Below are 6,479 nucleotides of genomic sequence, written 5' to 3'. Positions count from 1 at the left end.
AGTTTTTGAGACAGGGTCTCACTGTGTAGCCTTGGCTGTCCTAGACCTCACTATTTAGACCAGGCTGGCCTTGAACTCATAGGGATTGTCCTTCCTCTGCCTCCAGGTGCTGGGATTAAAGGTGTACACCACTACACCTGGCCAGAAAGATGGGTAATTTTTATCTCAGTCTCCCTTCCAGGTGTTGTTAAAAACTACTAATAAGACCATGGTAGAAAATTTAAATAACACAGAAAGAAAAACTAACCACTCTCAGGCCCATCAGCCTCACAACGTCTATAAATTCCCTTCAAGTCTTCGTCCACAGGCACATATCTTGTGGTCCTGTGGTCCAAATGTTCTATCTCGTTACACGTTTATTATTATTATTATTATTATTACGATGATGATGATATGTGTGTGTGTGTGTGTGTGTGATGTGGGTATGGAGATGTGTGTGTGCCGCTGTGCATGTGGACTCAGAGGACGGTTCTGCAGAGCTGGCCCTCCTCCTCCACCTTCAGTGGGTTCTGGGGTCGTCAGGCTTATGTGGCGAGTGCCTGTGCACACTGAACCATGCCAAAGGCTCTTTTTTCTTTCTTTCTTTCTTTTTTTAAAGATGTATTTATTTGTATGTGCATTGGCATTTTGCCTGCATCTATGTCTGTGTGAAGGTGTCAGATCCCCTGGCACTGGAGTTACAGACAGTTATGAGCTGCCATGTGGATGCTGGGAATTGAACCGGGTCCTCTGGAGGAGCAGCCAGTGCTCTTAACCACTGAGCCATCTCTCCAGCCCCTTGTTTTTGTTTTTAATTAACATTATACCACAGGAAGTGTGGGTGAGCCAGCCCTGAAGTTGTGAGCATAGGAGAGCTGTCCTCATTACTCATCTGTCATGTGGCAGCATGGGCTGGTGAGAAGTCCCCCATCCCGTCCCCCCCCCATCAATACCTGAGGTCAAGGGGGGGGGCTGTCCCTGCCCCTCATCAGCTGCAGCACTCAGGAGAGTGGCCCCTATGCCATGCCTGGGCAACCCAGTAGAGCTGGCCCTGATGATGTAGGTGTGGGAGAATAGGTGGAATGGAGATGTATGCTGTGAAAGACACAAGAATAAGTAAAAAGAAAGTTAAAACCAAAATACCCAAAACATTACACCATAGATCCCTTTGGCATTATCGGTGGCATTTATAATGGTGGCATGTGCCATTCATTTCTACCATTGGATATTTACATTGTTTTTAATCACATACTGCAGAGAGCATCTTTGAGTGTGAAGTGGTTTTGCTCGCTCATTTTTTGTTTGTTTGTTTGTTTGTTTCATTTTGGTTATTGTCTTGGAACACATACATTCTCAGAAGTGAAAATACTGGGTCAAAATTTGTTAACACTGTCACGGCCCTTGAAACAGGTTGCCAAGTCACCCGAAAACTGTAGGCACAAAACACACTGGCAGATAGGGAAGTATCCAGAGTCCAGGGAGCGACGTGTAAAAGGCACACGGACTAGGACAGACTTGTTCCGTCTGTCCTCCGGATGCCATGGTAGCCAGAGACAGAAGGTGGTGCAAACGCTGTTGTTCGGCAAGCTGAGAAGCCATCCTAAAAGTCCTTTGTTACTGCCTTGCTGCAGAAGGCAAAGGCTAGAGAACCTTCCCAGACTCTGCTGTGGCTGCATGGTGACCTTGTGACTCCATTCTGGGCCTTCCCCTCCCTCCCCACCTCCTTTCTTCTCCTCCCTTTCCTCTCCCCTTCCTTCCTTCTTTCCTTCCTTCCTTCCTTCCTTCCTTCCTTCTATCTTCTTTCTTCCTCCTTCCTTCCTTCCTTCATTTTTGTTTCATTTATTAGATCTTTCAACTAGGACATTAAAGGCTTTTAAATTTTTTAGTTAATCTATTACTATTATTTCATTTATTATTATTATTATTATTATTATTATTATTATTATTATTATTATTATGTGGGGACAGAGTACTATGGCACAGTGTGGAGGTCAGAGGTCAACTTTTGGGGGTCAGATCTCTCTCCTGGAGCATTCAGGGAGGCACCTCAGGTCCTCAGGTCTGTGGGGGGGTCTTTGCCAGCTGAGCCATCTCAGTGGCTCAGGGTTGGGTTTTCTTTTTTCTTTTAATTTCTTCAACGAGGAGACCGTGTCATTGGGAATCATCTCCTTTTCTCCTTCCTGCCCCGAATGCAAATGTGATGCCCGGGGCTGCAGTGGCCATGCTAAGACTATAAAGTCACACAAACATGAGGGCAGAGCATCAGCGCACAGGTGCCAGGAAGGGAAGAGTCCGGATCCTTGGTACCGTCACTCACCCTCTGCCTGGCTCTGCTCTGCTGTGTGGGGGAAATGAAGCCTTATCACCTACAGCCGTGGTAGGTTTTCTGTCACTTGCCCGTCCAATGTCACTTGTCTCCTAACAGATTCCGGCTGTTAACCTATGTGCTGGCTTGCTCACACAACTCTGGGGTTCAGATTCCTGTCCTGTTAGTTGGGAACTTAATACCATCTCCTGGGACTGGCACTTGGGTCACTGGGGACACCCAGCTGTCCACATCTGCCCGCCGCAGTGGGAGTCTCTTCCTGCCTCACTCACAGAGGCCTCATGGTCTCAGGCACACTCCTGTCTGAGCCAGGCCAGGCCCTGGCATTCAGGAGACTCAGGTCACTGCCCGTCTCTTCGTAGTGCTGAGGATCGAACCCAGGGCCTTGTGCATTCCAGGCAAACACTCTACCTCTGAGCCATGTGCTCAGCCCTTGGTAGTTTCAGACAGGTCACACTGTATAGCCCAAGCTAGGCTTCAGCCTCTTGAGTGCTGACATATCCCACTTTGAACTAAGCGAATCTTGGACCCAAAGCTCCAGATTCATTCTGGATCTCTCCCTCACCAGTTGTCAGGCATGGTTAAATCACAGTGTCCTTAGGGTCAATCAGTGTTGACCAGGGTCACTGGCAAGCTCAGCATCATGAATCTGGTAACATGTACATGCCTGCGTAACGTCTTTTGATGGTGAACTTGTATCCCCAGTGATGGGATTCAAGGACCCAGAATCCTCCCACCAAGAGGGCCCCAGAATCCTCCCACCAAGAGGGCCCCAGAATCCTCCCACCAAGAGGGCTGCATCTCTTAAGTTTCCTTTGGGGGGGTCCCAGAGCCGTAGGGTCACTTCTGCGGAGGCCTGAAACTGGTCACTCTGGACAGAAGTGACAGGAGGCAGCTTGGTGTGCTGTGCAGGGCCCGGGGTCTGCCACAGCCCATGACAGAGCCAAGAGGAGGCTGGTTCCCGGCCATGGGCTGATGGTCTGCTGGCGTTGGCAGTACTGTCCCCAGGCTCTAGGGTGAAGACGAACATCCCTAGAGGCCATGGTACAGTTAGAATGACACCAGCTGCTCACCCCCCACCAGGAGGGGCCCTGGGCCCAAGTCTCCTCTCTCTGTGTGTCCTGGCTGGTGTCATGAAGACCACTTACTCTGTCTCGAGTGAGGCCATAACTTCCTAAACAGTTTTTTCCTTGGCAAGCAAGCAAACAAACAAACAAACAAACAAACAAAAACTTCTTTAAAAGTTCTTACCAAGGAAGCCGGGCGGTGGTGGCGCACGCCTTTAATCCCAGCACTTGGCAGAGGCAGGTGGATCTCTGTGAGTTCGAGGCCAGCCTGGTCTCCAAAGTGAGTTCCAGGAAAGGCTCAAAGTTACACAGAGAAACCCTGTCTCGAAAAACCAAAAAAAAAAAAAAAAAAAAGTTCTTACGAAGGAATAAAGAGAAAATCTGTGGAGGGTTAACGAGTCACCTGAACTGATGGCAGCAGCACACACACCTTTAATCCTAGCACTCCTGAGGCAGAGGCAGGAAAAGCTCTGAGTTCGAGACCGGCCTGCTCTACAGAGCGAGTTCCAGGACAGCCAGGGCTGCACAGAGAAACCCTGTCTAGAAAAAAATGAAACAAGAAAAGAAAGGACAAAAATCTAGAGGACGGACCACCCTGGCCTGAGGGATGGGAGAGAGAGGAGTCTCTTTCTGAGCTAACCGACCTTGCCTTTGGCCCAAGGGCAGGAGTGCAGGGGGGAGGGGGAAGGGCCCTCCTGGCCAGCATACCAAAAACCCAGCCCTAAACTTTTCCAGCCTGGGGGCTGGGCTGCCCTCCCCACCCCCCCTTACAGAATCAGCCGTTTTGGTTCCTGGCCCCTACCTCAACTCTTTAGGCCTCACTGCTGCCCCTGGTCTCCCTCTCTTCCCTCCCCCTCCCCCTCCTGTGGCTCAGGGTCATGTCCACTCTGGACTCTCCCAGATGTCGCTGTTCCTGCCTCTGGCTGTGCTCTCCACATAGCTACATAACTTTCTCCCCCACCACGCCTGGGAGGGTCGAGTTCCTTTTCTCTTTTTCACTCATCGCCCGCCGGGGCTGTCCTGTTCTGTCCAGAGATTGACCTACAATAGGCACACTGTGGATTTCAAATGACCGGGTTTATGAAGTATAAACTGCGTACTTAGGAGAAAAGAGCTGGAGAGATGGCCCAGTGGCTAAGAGCACTGGCTGCTCTTCCAGGAGACCCAAGTTCAATTCCCAGCTCCCACATGGCAGCTCACAAGTGTCTGTAACTCCAGTTCCAGGGGATCTGACACCTTCACACAGACATACATGCAGGCAAAACACCAATGCACATAAAATAAAAAATTTAAAAAAGGAAGGGAGGGAGGGAGGGAGGGAGGGAGGGAGGGAGGGAGGAAGGAAGGAAGGAAGGAAGGAAGGAAGGAAGGAAGGAAGGAAGGAAGGAAGGAAGGAAGGAAGGAAGAGTCCCTCACTGAACCTGGCACTTGCCCATTCAGCTAGGCTGGCTAGCTAGCTGGCCATCAAACCCAAAGGATCTTTCTGTCTTTGCTTCCCAGTGTTAGCTTTTGCCGCTGCCGCAGCAGCCTGCTCTGAGTGAGAGAGAGGGACGAGAGGGACGAGAGGGACGAGCAGGACGAGAAAGGCTTGCCTTTTAGAAGGGGTATGGCGCATGCGCAGAGGAAGAGTGTTCTAATGGGTGGTTGCAGCAGCCACACTGTCACATCTTGGCTGCTGCTGCTGACGTGTCCTACTAGGTCCCCCCCCCCCCCCCCCCCCCGAGAGCAGGCCGGTATAAATGCCTGAATGCTAACACCCAGGGCTGGGTTACAGGTGTGTTCCTGCACCTTTATGTGGATACTAGCACCCGCCCACAGCTCCTCCTGATGGCACAGCAGGCACTCTGGCCCCTGAGCATTTCCTCAGCCCAGAGAAAGGACTCTTACTCTCACTGGCCTTCCGGTAGCCCCGGGACTGACTTCTGGTAGGGCTGTTCATGCTGTTCCTTGGCAGCTGGACCAATCTCCATGGTGACTCTCCTCCACCGCAGGGCCGGCAGGGCCGCTCACACCCAGGAGACAGGACAGCTCTGTTTTCAACTTGCCCATCCTACAGTTTTCAAGGCCACCTCCAGAGCTGCCACAGGTCGCTGTTCCCAGCTGCCCCCGCCCCACCAGACGGTCCTGCGATTGGGCCCTTCTCGCACTACTTTGCCTTGCTGGGTTCCAGCTGCTGCGAGCCCGAGAGTGGTGCTTTCTGGCATTGACTTCCGCAAGGACAACCACCAGGCCCAGGTGCGGAGAGGATCCTGCCTCCTGCTCTTTGTCTGCCTTGGCTCCAGAGGCCAAGTCCTCAGTCTTGTCTAGCCTTTTAGCCACCTTCTTCCAGCCTGTTAGGTAAGGGAATGAGGCGGTACTATAATTTCTAAATTTCTCCCACTTGCGATCAGCAAATCTGGAAGAACCAGCAGGCAAGGGCAGAGAGAGGTGAAAGGCCATGGGCCCATTGTACAAGCCGCCGAGTTACCTCTTAACAAGCCATGGCGAAAACAAATTATCTTTGTTGTTCTTGGGAAATCTGCATGTCCTTATGCATGTAATTGGCGTCTGTGCCTTGTGCGGGCAGTTCAGGTGAACAGGCCACAGCTACGCTGTGCCAGACCACCTATAATTTAAACCAAAGCAGAATGCAAGTTGCTCTTGGGTACAGGCCACATCCAGCTCAGTCTGACCCTCGACTGAGACAGTGGCCTGGGATCCCTGATGCACTTGGAGACGAGAGGAAGCAGGCTGAAGGCAGGCGGTCCAGCCTTCTTCACACCCTGTGCTGGCTTGCTGAAGCAGAGGCAGAGGCCTGGGATGACCCAGAGGCCTGCACCTTACTCAGCTTTCTGGTAGCTGGAGGCGCATCAGGAGCTGAGTTCCAGGCCCTCAGACCCTCTAGGGGGAGAATAGCCGGCCCACTTCCTTCTTGATGCAGGAGCTTGAACTTAAATCTCACAGCATGCCTGTGAGCGGAGTGTGCGGCCACACCAGTGCTGTGGATTCTACCAAACAGTCATCTGAAATCACACGCTTCTGTAGACGCGCAAACTCAAGCTCCAAGGTGGTTACGTCCCCTGCCCAAAGCCATGTCACACTTGTCCCCAAACCCTGATCTGGGCTCC

This window comes from Peromyscus maniculatus, chromosome 12, assembly GCF_049852395.1.
Source record: "Peromyscus maniculatus bairdii isolate BWxNUB_F1_BW_parent chromosome 12, HU_Pman_BW_mat_3.1, whole genome shotgun sequence".
Classification (NCBI taxonomy): Eukaryota; Metazoa; Chordata; class Mammalia; order Rodentia; family Cricetidae; genus Peromyscus; species Peromyscus maniculatus.
The sequence above is the reverse complement of the archived record's forward strand: the minus strand, read 5'-3'. Positions refer to the sequence as shown.